General features: G+C 43.6%; 1 protein-coding gene across 1 annotated transcript in view; it reads left to right on the top strand.

Moving 5' to 3' along the window:
- Nucleotides 1-13,661, top strand: part of LOC127438811 (GRB2-associated-binding protein 3-like) — a 49,968-nt gene that overhangs the window by 20,028 nt on the left and 16,279 nt on the right. The window lies entirely within an intron of this gene.

Here is a 13,661-nt window from a genome sequence, read left to right as displayed (position 1 = left end):
CTTGCGTAGTCCAGGGGGCCAGCTGTGTGCCAACGCGTCTATACCAAGAGGTGCCTCGGTCAGGGCGTACCAAAGCGGGCAGTGGGAGGATTCCCGGGAAGCAAACAGGTCTACCTGTGCTTGACCGAATCGACTCCAAATCAGCTGGACCACCTGAGGGTGGTGTTTCCACCCTAGGTCCATTGGCACTCATCATGTGTGGAGGTATTCGTGCCACAGCTGGGCGCCCAGGGACAGGATGTCGAACCCGCCCTGAGACGAGCCGGCGATCTTGTCCGAGCACGCGATCGGGGCAAGCGAGCGTGCTGGGGAATGGGAGGTGTGTGGGGGGATACCTGGTGGAGGTGGTCCCATTGAGGTCCCCACTGCTAACCGGCACGGCCTCATATCCGTAGGTAGAAGGACCGAGGCAGGGATCCGCTGGGGTGGCTTGCTTTCTTACGAATGCAAGCCACGACCGCAACGTTGCTATGGTCATGTTCTCGCAATGAGGACATGATCCATCCACGAACGATGTCTCCGTGTGGGCAGTGCCCAGATACGTAAGACAGCGATCGTGGCCATCGGAAACGGAGAGATAGCGACCGCAACCAGGAATAACACACAAATGGAAGGGCATCTTTTAAAAGACGTTCCGTGTGTGCCGCTCTTTTATGAATGGAAAATATACTCTTTTCAGAATATACTCTTTTTTTGCTCTGCCGAAGCGCCCAGGGGCGTTCTCTGCACTGCACAGGCACAGAGGGGGAGAAGCTGCTGAAATGCGCCGTCAAATCCAGCAGTCTTTAGCGAGGTGAGTTTTTCTAGAGGTATTGTATTCAGTGCATTGAATGCAACCGCTCGGCTCCAAAGAGAAAATCTGAATGAGTGGTTGCATACCAGCTCCTTTTATACCCGTATGTCTGGGGGAGTGGCATGCAAATTCCACTCGCCAATTCTCATTGGCCTTTTTTTCAAAGATCAGAGGTGTTTCGGGTTCCCAAGAGTGACCCCTAGTGTCACTACATCGACACAACGTCGAGTGAGTGACAGATAGGGAACAGGGGGTGCTGCAACGCCGACCCACCCCCAGCACCCCTATTTCCCGTGGCTATGTAAAAGAGACTTAAAAAAACTGAAAATGGATTGCATGGATCTCAGCTTTAAAAGATAATTCAATCTAAAAGATAATTGTTCCGGGGGGGCCCTAAATGAAAATTGGCCCCGGGGCCCTTGCTAGTCATAAGCCGCCATGATAGGTGCTACTATTGTTAATGCCGTTTATCGGGAGGTATTTAATAAAGATGTCTGAATTACACCACATCTTGTAACGCGTTATTACTGAAATGCCTATGACTGGCAGAGACTGAAAAGCTGCTGCCATAAACAATAATAAGGACTGTTACACAGCTTGCGCTGTTTTCCCTTTGCCTTGTCACATGTGAAACGCCATTAATACAGTACACAAACTTTTCATATTTGCCAAACCTATCCCACTGCATCGTTCTTAACTGCTGAATCAAGTTTGTTGTCTTACAACACTATGCCAGTATTCCCCACACTCCATGAAGCCATAACAGTGCTGCTGAAGTCTTAAAGGAGTCTTAAAGGAGCCGTGCATCTTTTGCGACATGAGCGAACGGTTTAAAATTTTAAATGCTAGTTTAAAAGACAAAATCTAATTTATTTCACCGTCTCCCTCTGCAGTAACCATAGCATGAATAAATACATAATGTGTATGAGCATGGGCTTATGAGAAAGAAAAGTGCTACAGATAAGCTATAACAGAACAAACCCTTGATCGGAAAATGACGCCTAAAAAGAGCCCACGATCTTCCCTTTCACCGCACCAGATATCTCAAATAACCTAAAAATTCTAATTACTCAAACTGCAGTTTTAGAATGAATAAACTCAGACAGGGAAATAATCAAACACAGGATTTTTCTCAAGAGAGAGATGCAGAGACTGAGAGATGCAGATAGAATCCAAGAGAGAGAAAGAGATGCTGTCATTTAGGCGAGGTCTTATTTTAATATTCTGTTCCATTCCTCCATCTCTGTTCCTCTCATTCCAGTAGTCTGCAGAGCAACAGCTGCGTCACAGAGGAGTGTTCAGACAGACATTCAGTACGCACGCACCCACGTCAGTCATGCCGAAGACAGCCTTTTAAGCAGGCAGCACTTACCATCCCATATCTTTGAATGGAGCAGCACAGCAAACAGCTAGTATCACTCACAGTGCAGATGACTGCTATTAGAGCAAGAAAATTAGTTAATTAACATGTTTTAAAGTTTATTATTTTATGAAAGCTATTCTGATAATTATTATGAGACACAGGAATAAGGTTAACAGTTAAAGGGATAGGCCTGTCATCATTTACTCACCAAACCCTCCAAACATTCTTGGAATGACAAAAAAAAAAATGTCATTCCAAACCCTCTCTTTTTTCCATGGAACACAAAGGGATTACTTACACTTTGCTATCCGATCATGAAAAAAAACAAGTGTAAATGCCCTCAAAGACAGATTCAAGATGGATATAAATCCGATCACTCAAACCACCTCCGGAGGTTTGAGATATATTCCAGACAAAACTCAGTCAAGTGTAAATGCATCTGGCTGTTCAAGCCACATATGCATATACATACCTTACTCTGCCCAAACAGTGGTTGTAACGTGTAGGGGCTTGACAGAATGACCCAGGAGCAGAGGTAACATTTCCAAAATATTTATGAACAAAGTCAGTAATGCACCACCACGCAGATTAGAGAGTAGTGTGTTCGTCAGTGGAGTGTGTGTGTCATGGAAGTCAGGAGAAACTTGCCAGAATCCTCCGTAGAAGCTAGGCTATGAGAGAGATATCCAGTGAACAATGTGAGCAACAGCAGAAGTGTAGATCCCCGGCACGTGGGCATAGACCGGAATTCCTTTGTGGACCACCAGGCTGAACTCAGCGAAGACTGGAAGGCAAACCACAACCCGAACAATGCAGGCAACCAACAGAGTGACAAGGCAGGACCAGCTAAACAAGGAGAGTGAGGTTAGTACTCAACTTAGTATAACAATCTGGCAAAGAAACAGAGAAACATGAGGGCATATGTAGGGAGTGAAATCAGGCTGGAACAGGTGTTGCTCAACAAGCTAATTAGTGGCATGATCGGCGCCACCCTGAGAACAATGAACGTTCCCATGGAAACACTAATCATGCCAGTCGCGCGCACCTACGAAACACGAGGGAGATAAAATAACAAAACAAACCTGCGGGCTTACCAGAACCATGACAGCGGTACGTCAGCATAGGGAAAATGCAAAATATAACAGCTGTTACCTAGTATTTGCATAGGGCTCGTGTGGCGCAATACAAAATTACAAATTAAGAAACTGATGCAAGTTGTAGGAGAGACAGAACTTTTTTCTTCATTTTTTGGATGCAGATCGCTGACAAAAATGAAACTAAACTCTGGCACAGCTGACGCACATGAGGCATCTTACCTACGACAAGCCCCAAGGGGAAAAATAAAACACACCGCACACACATGCACAGACACAAGTGCACTGTTCAAAGTCACTTGGAATCAAATAACTCAATAAAATTCCCTGCCCAGCATTAGCATAATCATGTAAGTAAACTTTTTATTTTCATACAGCGCGGGAATTGAAGATCGGATTTATATCCATTTGGCGGAGACACATTGATGTGGCCAAGTGTAAATGGAATGTGCTTATTTAATCAGATAGCAATCCGATTAGTAAAAACGAAGTGACCAAGTGTAAATAAAAGGAGATGTAAGGTAGAGTGACATTCACTTTCATTGTGTGGAAAATATGCAAAGAAAGTGAATGCTGACAGGCTGTTAGTCTCTAACATTCTGCCTAAAATAAGTCATATTAGTTTGGAGCAACATGAGGGTAAATGATGACAGAATTTTCATTTTGGGGTGAACTATCTCTTTTACATTATTATTGTGATGTACCAAACAGAGAGAGAGAGAAAGAGAGAGAGAGAGAAACCACAAGTTCCACATTACTTGGCAAGATAACAGAAAGATGAGGGATACAGCGGCAGGGAGGGTTTCAGACACACATGGCATGTTTAATACAAAACACATTAGACGGTTGCACGCCACTAAGCTGGGAAAGGCAGATTGAGAAAGGCAAAGCGTGTATATACAGATCAGCATGCTTGTCCATGCTCTCCTCCTCCACGTACTGCTTTGTAGTAATGGATTACATGTAATCTGTATTATGTAATCAGATTTCCTGTAATTGGTTTATTATATTGCATTATGTAATGTGCATAATCAGATTACAGTTACTTTTAAATTCAGACTGATCTCACAGTGAAATTGGAAACAGTAGGTTGACTTTTCTTTAGCTTAAATCAGTCTCTGCTTACTGAAATTCGAAAAACTAAAGCGGCCAAAGCGGTAAGTGCGATTTGGCATACATGCACGTTTGAGCTCCATTTTTTGGGTGTAATCTCCTCGGAGGGGTGCCAAAAGCAAGTTTTGAAGTGAGTTGTTTTTAGCTGTACAATCTGTAATACATTGAAGATGAATGCATGTTTTAACCCAAATCCCAGACCTAAACCTAACCATCTTTTTGAATTTTAAATGGTAGGGGAATCAGGGCTCCGAATTGGGCTCCTCACTGATTATGTGAACGCTTTTACTTCTGGTTTTAACACTGTATCCAAACCCAGGTCTCCCACACTGCTGACGTGACACGCATCCGGTTGCCACAGGGGAAGGTACACATGCGGGAGCCGATACAAATATGTTTGATAGGAGATGCCAGTTGTCAATAAGTCTGCATATTGCAGATGTTCCTGGGGTACCAGAAGTATCGGAATCAACATGCTGACCTCTCATGTGATCATGTTGGCTTTTTTAAGGGTTACTGTGATGATGGGGCCGTGGCCGAGCCACGTCTGTGGAGAGCGAGGCCGGGAGAGGAAGAGTTGTAAGGATTGACACCTGTGGGAAATTATCTCTAACAGCTGTTTTGTGTTGCAGTGAGAGCTGGAAAGGGATAAAAGGGCAGTCCAGACCACCGGAGGAGAGAGAGAGAGATGCATAAAGTTGTGTGAGTGTGCAGTATACGGCTGAAAAGCATTATTTTGTGTTACACTGAAATGTGTGTAAAAATAAAGACTCACATCTCCCGCTTCCTCCTTCACAAGAGAGCAAGAGACTTATCACAGTGGTGCCGAAACCCGGAAATTAGGAGGATGAAAACGCCGTCATGGAGTCCTCGCCACTGGCCGAAGTATTCAAGACCCTAGCTAGCATCCACCAAGCCCAACATCAGTCTCTGCTTGAGCTGCATATGGAAAAGGAGCAGCAGTTCCAGGTGCTCTTTCAGGCTCAAGTAGAGGACCAGCAGGTGTTACGGAGCTTGGTACACCAGGAGGGGTCTTCAGCCACGACCCTGGACCCACCTATGGCCATACCACACGTCACGCTGATGAAGATGGGACCTTATGACGACCTGGAGGCGTTTCTTGAGCTCGTCGAACAGACGGTGGGAGCATGGAACTGGTCCAGCACTCATTGGGCTGCCCGCCTCATGCCACTGTTGTCCGGGGTAGCCCAGCTCGCGGCCCACCAACTACCTGCGTCCAACCTCTTGGTGTACGAAGATCTGAAGCAAGCCATCCTGCAATGGGTCGGCCAAAGCCCAGCGCATCAATGTCAACACTTCTGCTCGCTGACGCTCGGAAAGCTTGGCCGCCCATTCACATTCGCTCTGTGACACCTGCCGAAGGTTGCTGCTGGCTGAAGATTGCGACGTGGTACTGGAACAGTTCATCACCCGGTCACTGGATGGGGCGGTCCAGCTAGCTGAGGACCATATGGTGAAGTATTCGGGGGCCTTCTTATCTCTCTCTCCCTCTCTCTTTCCTCCATCCCCCTCTCCTTCCCACCATCCTGTTCCGGTTCCCCGGAAATAGGGAATCATGTCCCCAAAAACGGTTCCCCGGTCCCATGGACCGTTCAACCCATTGGTTTGCCCTAACCCTCTCTGCTCTCCCCCACAGGCTGGTGACTCTGCTGCTGCAGGGGTGGGCAGAAAGTCTGGGTCTGCTGGAGCTGCGGGGAACCTGGGCACTTCCAGGACCGATGCCCCACGATGGAGGTGGAGACATTGGTCCTGATCTCCGATGTGCCACAGGCCGCCCTCGATCGAGCAGGAGCATACCGGATACCTGTGAGTATTAAGGGGGGTACATGCCAAGCCTTGGTGGATTCAGGTTTTAATCAAACCTCCATTCACCAAAGTTTGGTTCAATCCGAGGCTTTGGATACAGGCCAACGGGTGAAGGTAAGGTGTGTGCATTTACTACTTTATTAAGGGGAATATGTGTGGATGGGTCCTGCAACAAAGCGTATTGGTGTGTGGTGTGTGATTCGCTGGCTGGGGAGGCGGTGCTAGGGCTGTCTATGTCAGCTCCACATCAGGAGGACGTAAGGGAGGAGGAAGTCTCGGCTTCCCCAGCTCTTAGAGGATTCCCTGCAGGGGATTTCCCTCTGGAGCAGACGTGAGACGAGACCCTTAGGCATGGCTTTGACCAAGTGAAAGTGATTGATGGTCAATGCCTCCAGTCAGATATTTTACTCGCATATCTGTATTTTTCGATTATCAAGGATGGGTTGTATCGAGTGACGCAGGACACTCAGACAAAGGAGGATACAACCCAGTTGTTAGTACCTAAGGGCCATCAGGAAATATTATTCCAGACGGCTCATTATAATCCGATGGCGGGTCACTTAGAGCAGGAAAAAACACTGAACCATCTAATGGCCCATTTCTATTGGCCAGGCATTCACAGGGATGTTCCCAGGTGGTGTGCGGCATGCCGTGAATGACAGCTGGTGAATCCGCCGGCCACCCCAAGAGCACCATTGCACCCCCTTCTGTTGATTGAGGTCCCCTTAAAAAGAATTGGTATGGACCTCATCAGGCCATTAGAACAGACGGCACACAGGCATCGGTTTGTGTTGGTTCTGGTGGACTACGCAACACAATATTCGGAAGCAGTGCCTCTGTGCAACATTTCAGCATGAAGTGTTGCGGAGGCACTCTTCAGAATTATCTCCTGAGTGGGGATTTCGAAAGAAATACTCACTGATCAGGGCACTACGTTTATGTCATGCTAAACTCCACACACTGGGACAATTAACACAGGAGAATTTGCTCCAGGCACAAGAATGTCAAACTGGCTGTATAATAGGGGTATTCGACTACAGGAATTTACACCGGGAGATAAAGTCCTTGTATTGCTCCCCACATCAAGCTCTAAATTACTTGCCAAGTGGCAAGGACCCTTTGAGGTCACACGGCGAGTTGGGGAAATCGATTATGAGGTGAAACGAACGGATAGAGGCGGAGCACGTAAGATTTACCACCTCAATCTCTTAAAACTGAGAGTCGGTCCCCGTGACTTTGGAGATGGTGGTTCCGGAGAGGGAGGAGCTCAGACCGGAGGTGAACTTAAAAGCCACCGATTGAGTCACCCCGGTCACCATCCCAACTCCCGGAGGTTGCCAGGTTGCAAGGAGAATTCTCCAACATGTTCTCGCCTCTTCCCGGTCATACGAATCTCATAGAGCACCATATCAAAACAACCCCAGGGGTAGTGGTACGTAGTCGTCCCTACCGATTACCCAAGCACAAAAAAGAAGTGGTTCGGGAAGAATTAAAGGCCATGCTGGATATTGGGATAATAGAAGAATCCCACAGTGACTGGGCCAGCCCGTTGGTTCTGGTTCCTAAGAGCAATGGCTCAGTCCGGTTCTGTATGGATTATAGAAAAGTGAATGTGGTGTCTAAGTTTGATGCATATCCAATGCCTCGGATTGATGAGCTCCTTGATCGGTTAGGCATGGCTCAATTTTATTTAACACTGGATTTGACAAAGGTATATTGGCAGATCCCCTTAACTCCCATGTCCAGTGAAAAGATGGCATTTTCCACACCATTCGGATTACACCAATTCATGACGCTTCCATTCGGTTTGTTTGGGGCCCTGGCTACATTTCAGTGGCTCATGGACAGAATCCTCAGACCGCACGCTGCTTACACCGCCACCTATCTCATTGATATCATCATTTTCAGTAATGATTGGCAGCGGCACCTGCAGCATCTGAGGGCTGTCCTGAGGTTGTTGAGATGGGCGGGACTCACGGCAAACCCAAAGAAGTGTGCAATTGGGTAATGGGCAGGTGCAGCACCAAATTGATAAGACTGCAGTGATTGCAGCCTGCCCGAGACCTAAGACCAATAATGAGGTGAGACAGTTCCTGGGGCTGGCTGGCTATTATCGTAAGTTTGTGCTTAACTATTCGACCGTCACCAGCCCACTGACTGATCTGACTAAAAAGGGGGCACCAGATCTGGTCTAGTGGACAGAGCCGTGTCAGCAGGCATTCACATGGGTGAAGGTTGCACTTTGCGGCAGGCCATTATTGCACTCTCCTGACTGCACTCTCCCTTTTATCTTGCAGATGGACACAACAGACGGGGGGTGGGAGTGGTACTGTCCCAGATGGTGGAGGGGGAGGTCCACACTGTACATTAGTTGTAAGCTCTCGCTGAGAGAGACTAAGTACAGCACAATTGAGAATGAGTGTTTGGCCATCAAGTGGGCAATCCTCACCCTCCGATACTTTCTGTTGGGGCGTGCTTTCACCCTCTGTTCAGACCATGCCCCGCTCCAGTGGCTCCATTGCATGAAGGATGCCAATGCGTGGATCACCTGTTGGTATCTAGTTTTCAAGCCTTTTAAATTCGAGGAGGTCCACAGGCCGGGGACGCAGATGGCTGTTGCAGATTTCCTCTCGGGGAGTAAGTGACAGGCCGAATGGCTCCCCGGCTTGGGCGATGGGGGTGTGTGGTGATGGGGGCATGGCCGAACAACATCTGTGGAGAATGAGGCCGGGAGATGAAGAACGGTAAGGATTGACACCTGTGTGGAATTATCTCTAACAGTTGTTTTGTGTTGCAGTGAGAGCTGGAGAGGGATAAAAGGGCAGTCTAGACCGCCGGAGGGGGGAGAGAGAGAGACGCATGCAGTCATGTTGATCTGTGTGTTCAATTGTTGTGCTGAAAAGCAAACTGTTTTGTGTTACACTGAAAAGTGGAAAAATACAGATTTACGTTGTACAGTTTACCTGGTCTTCGCTTCCTCCTTCACGGAGAGGGCTAATAATTTGTCACACATAGCAACCTTAGATTGCAGTTGTACTGTTGCTGTACATAATAATAAAGGTTTCTCACTGCAGTTGAATGTAAGAAGGCGTTCACAAAACGTTGCACTCTTCAAAACATGTTACACACTGTTATGGCTTATCTATGTTTTCAGTAAATAGAGTCCAAAAATGAATACAACCCCAGGCCTGATATCTCTCAAATGAAAACCCTCAGCCAGGAAACTGTTTGTCAGTTTTTAAATGTCAGGTACCCAATAGCAGGCATCAGTCACCAGCGTATGTTGTGTTTTGAATGCTGGTATGCTAGTGTCTCTGCCAGGCTCCTCAACTAGCCTAACCAACAAGCCTCCCTTGGTCAACCAACTTCATCTTAAAGAACAAACTAAATGACCAGCAGTCTTTGCTGGTGAGCAACATGGCTATGCTGGTTCACCAGTTAGACCAGCACTAATCTGCATAAACCAGCTTAAAATTTGTGCTGGTCTAAGCTGATCCTTGCAGCAGAGCAAAGAAGCAAATTTGGCTGAGCCCACACGATTCTTCTCAGATTAGCCTACTTGAAACAGCTTGCTTAAAAGTTGGTTATCTACTGCTGTTTACACACAACATTACCTCCACATTACTCACAAGTCCTTTCAAGCACCAGCAGGTCGGAGTCTGATATCAGAATTATAGCCATGAGTCAACAAACTGAGGCAACCTCAGTTTATAGGCAATTTAAATTATTTTGAATATTTATAGCAAAGCGCAGTCGAAAGCATTTGTGGCATAATGTTGATTACCACAAAAATCAATTTTGACTCATCCCTCCTTTTCTTTAAAAAAAGCAAAAATCTATGTTACAGTGAGGCACTTACAATGGAAGTGAATGGTGGCCAATTTTTGAATGTTAAAATACTCACTGTTTCAAAAGTGTAGCCACAAGACATAAAGGATATGCAACAAACATTTTCTGTGTAAAGTTATAGCCAATTTTACAACTTTGTTACCATGAAGATGTAACGTCAACAAACCCTAAAACCCTAAAATGACTGTAAAAATTAAGATTTAAACAACTTTACAGCTCAAATAACACATGAGTTGTATAGAAGAATTAATGAGCTTTTATAAAATTATGAGCTTAAAGTATAAAGAGTTTAAACCCTCCAAAAATTGGCCACATTCACTTTCATTTTCCCCATTCACTTCCATTGAAAGTGCCTCACTGTAACCTCGATTTTGCTTTTTTTTTTTTTTTAAGAAAAAGAGAAACGAGTCAAAATTCATTTTTGTGGTAATCAACATTATGCCACAAATGCTGCCGACTGAGCTCAACTTGAGAGTAGTAAGAATGTTCCTAAGTGCAATTCTTGAAAAATTCTTAAGAAGTTCCTAAATATTTTAAGAACATTCCATTTTTTTGTTCTTAAGAATAAAATGACAAGCTTTGACATTGTCTGATTATACTATCCAGCTCATGAGGTTGCCTTGTACATCTGCCTAAAAGTATGCTAGATTATAAAAGTAAAATGTTGTAATAGTACTATAAAATGTAGCTAATATGTTGTAATGCTTAATATTTGTGAACCTCTCGATCATTTTGAGTCACTTTGACCCAGAAACACATTTTGAGTTTATTCACTAAAGTAAAATTCTTTTTAATGATGTCATTATTATGTTACTGTGGACTCTAAATATCACGGAGAGAGAGCGCTATGCAGCGCATCCTTTTGAACTGACTAGCATGATTGGTCACCACATTAAGAAGCTTCAAAACAATTTTTTTTTTTTTTTTGTGATAAAATTGACTTTTTGAAAGCTGAAAAAAAAAAATAACATGAAACACAAAACAGTAAAAACCATGTTTTGGTCTAAAGTCACATTTTTACATAAACGGCCCATTGCGACTTCCGACTCAATATGTTAGAGTGTGTCACATTTGAAACAACCCAGTAAATTAATTAAACATCTTACCTGAGCTTATTCTAACTTAAAGATTTTATTTACTATGAGTTTTAAGAACATTTCTTCTGAGAATTTGAATTCTTCTTAAGTTTTTTTTCTTAAGAACAATTATAAGAAAAAAGATAAGAACTTTCTTAAGAATTTTTTTTCTGGAAATACAGAATATTCCTAACTTTTTCCTAAAGTTAGATTTTAAGAAAAATAAAAAGCAATTTAAGAAGAAATTTCTTCTTAAGAACGTTTCATGAATCTGGGCCCAGAAAGTGTCCAAACACTTTTTGTCTAATGTCTATCGTTCAATAATTTGAAACCTAACAAACTCTTTGTGAAATGTTTTAAAAAATATATATTTCCGAACATTTATTTAAATGTTGCTTCGAGCATATGGCTGAACCCAAAATTATGTATTAATAAGTCCCCTTTCTGCTGGTCAGAGTGGATTGTGAGTGAGGTTAATAAGCTCAGTGACCTATATGAGAGTGGAGTGTTGAGATCTTTTGAAAATATGGTTCAACATTTCAGGATTCCCAGATCTCAGTTTTTTAGGTATTTACAGCTGCGCCACCTGCTCTGTACTATATTTGGGAATAGCATACACCCCCCTAAATCGGCAGATACTCTAGAAGTGTTGATTACTGCTTTTGGAAAAGGTCATGAGGCATCAGTGTATTACTCCCTGCTAATTCAGAGTCTGGGGGACAGAACTTCAACTTCTCTCAAGAGATTATGGGAGAAAGATTTAAACTTGGTATTGGAGGAGGGAGTGTGTGCTAGGATTCTAAAAAACATCAAGTCTACATCTAGAGATTCAAGGGTGCATCTGATGCAATATAAGATTTTGTATCAATTCTATTGGACCCCCCCCATTGTATAGGCTTGGTCTTAAAGACACACCCACCTGCTGGCGATGCCAATCAGAAGACGGGGATACAACCCATGTTTTTTGGGGATGTGTTAAGATCCAAGAATTTTGGTTGAGGGTTCAGAGATTTATGTGTGACGTGTTGGGACCTAAATTTTGATTTTGCTCCAGACTCTGCATCTTTGGTGATGGGGCGGTCATTAATTTTGGGGTAGTAACTTAAAAAGTTGGGTCTTGGCCGTAGTTATGGTTGACAGACAAATTATGTTCGGGGGGAGGGGTTTAATGTATATAATTGATTCCATATTTTATGTTGTGTTTGTCTGTCTTGTGGATAAAATCAGTAAAAACTGTTAATAACAACAACAACAAAATATTTCAAAACAAATGCCAGTTGGTTTGATATTTTATATTGAATGCAAAGACATTTATATGTACAGTATTTAAGTGTGGCTTAGGTATCCAGATACTTTTTAGGTCACTGACTGTAGTAGATATGACCCTGAAAACTCCCACAAAGAAAGTTTTCTACATGATTTAATTTCAGTAGTTCCAAGTTCCAATTTTATTTTTTATTTATTTATTTTTTTTTGCTTGCTATTAAAAAATAAATAAAATGATTACACAAAAAAAATCAAGCAACATGTCATGTGTTTGTAGCACATGTAAAGTGAGCCTCACATGCTTCAGTCATCTGTGGGACTGAGAGGTTTAGAAACCTCTGCCCACTACTAAGGCAATGTTGAGTCTAAACAGGAAGAGAAAAAGAGATGTGTGTGTGTGTGTTTGTGTATGTGTGTGTTGCGGTAGGTGAGGGGGCTGGAAGAGGGTGAATTGGCCTGCCATCTTCTGGCAATTACAAGCAATGGTGCTTAGAGACTTAAGACACCCAAAAATGAAGATTCATTTACTTACCCTCATGTTATTCCAAACATGAATGACTTTCTTTCTTCCATGAAACACAAAAGGACAGGAGGCACAATGTTATTCTCAGTTACCATTCACTTTCATTGTTTGGAAAAAAAAAAAAAAGATGCAATGAAAGTGAATGGTGACTGGAGGGGTGGTCACACTAGGCTTTGAGCATACAATTTTTTTCAGACAACACAACGAACCAGGATATGATGTCACGCAGGAGGGCTTCTGGTGTATGGAAATAATACATTACAAATGACAAATAATATTTTATAAAACAAATTAAAAATATATTGTCTACTCACTTTCTTGCAACAATAAAACACACAGCTTTAAAATATGTATTCTTTGTATTGAGCCAAGAGGCAAGGGTGTGACATTTCGATCTTCTATTGGTCACGCGTCCTCTCGTTGTACGAATTCACGATTCAGAGTTCATCAAGCTTGAACCTTTGATACGCCGCGTTGTACGAAATTTCTTTGCATGAGCTTGCGTTTCTGGCCTCCCAGGTTCAGATGCGTTTGAATGGGTGCGAATGGAGTGTGAAGTTTAGTGTGACCACACCTTGAGGTCTCCTTTTGTGTTCCAAGGAAAAAAAGAAAGTCATACGGGTTTGGAACAGCACGAGGGTGATTAAATTATGACAGAACTTTCATTTTTGGGTAAACTACCCTTTCACGTATGAAGTATGGTTATTTATCTCTTTTTGTATGTTTTCTTCATAACATGTAAAATATAAAATGTACA

Source organism: Myxocyprinus asiaticus, chromosome 4 (genome assembly GCF_019703515.2).
Source record: "Myxocyprinus asiaticus isolate MX2 ecotype Aquarium Trade chromosome 4, UBuf_Myxa_2, whole genome shotgun sequence".
In the NCBI taxonomy this organism is placed as follows: domain Eukaryota; kingdom Metazoa; phylum Chordata; class Actinopteri; order Cypriniformes; family Catostomidae; genus Myxocyprinus; species Myxocyprinus asiaticus.
The sequence above is the reverse complement of the archived record's forward strand: the minus strand, read 5'-3'. Positions and strand labels throughout refer to the sequence as shown.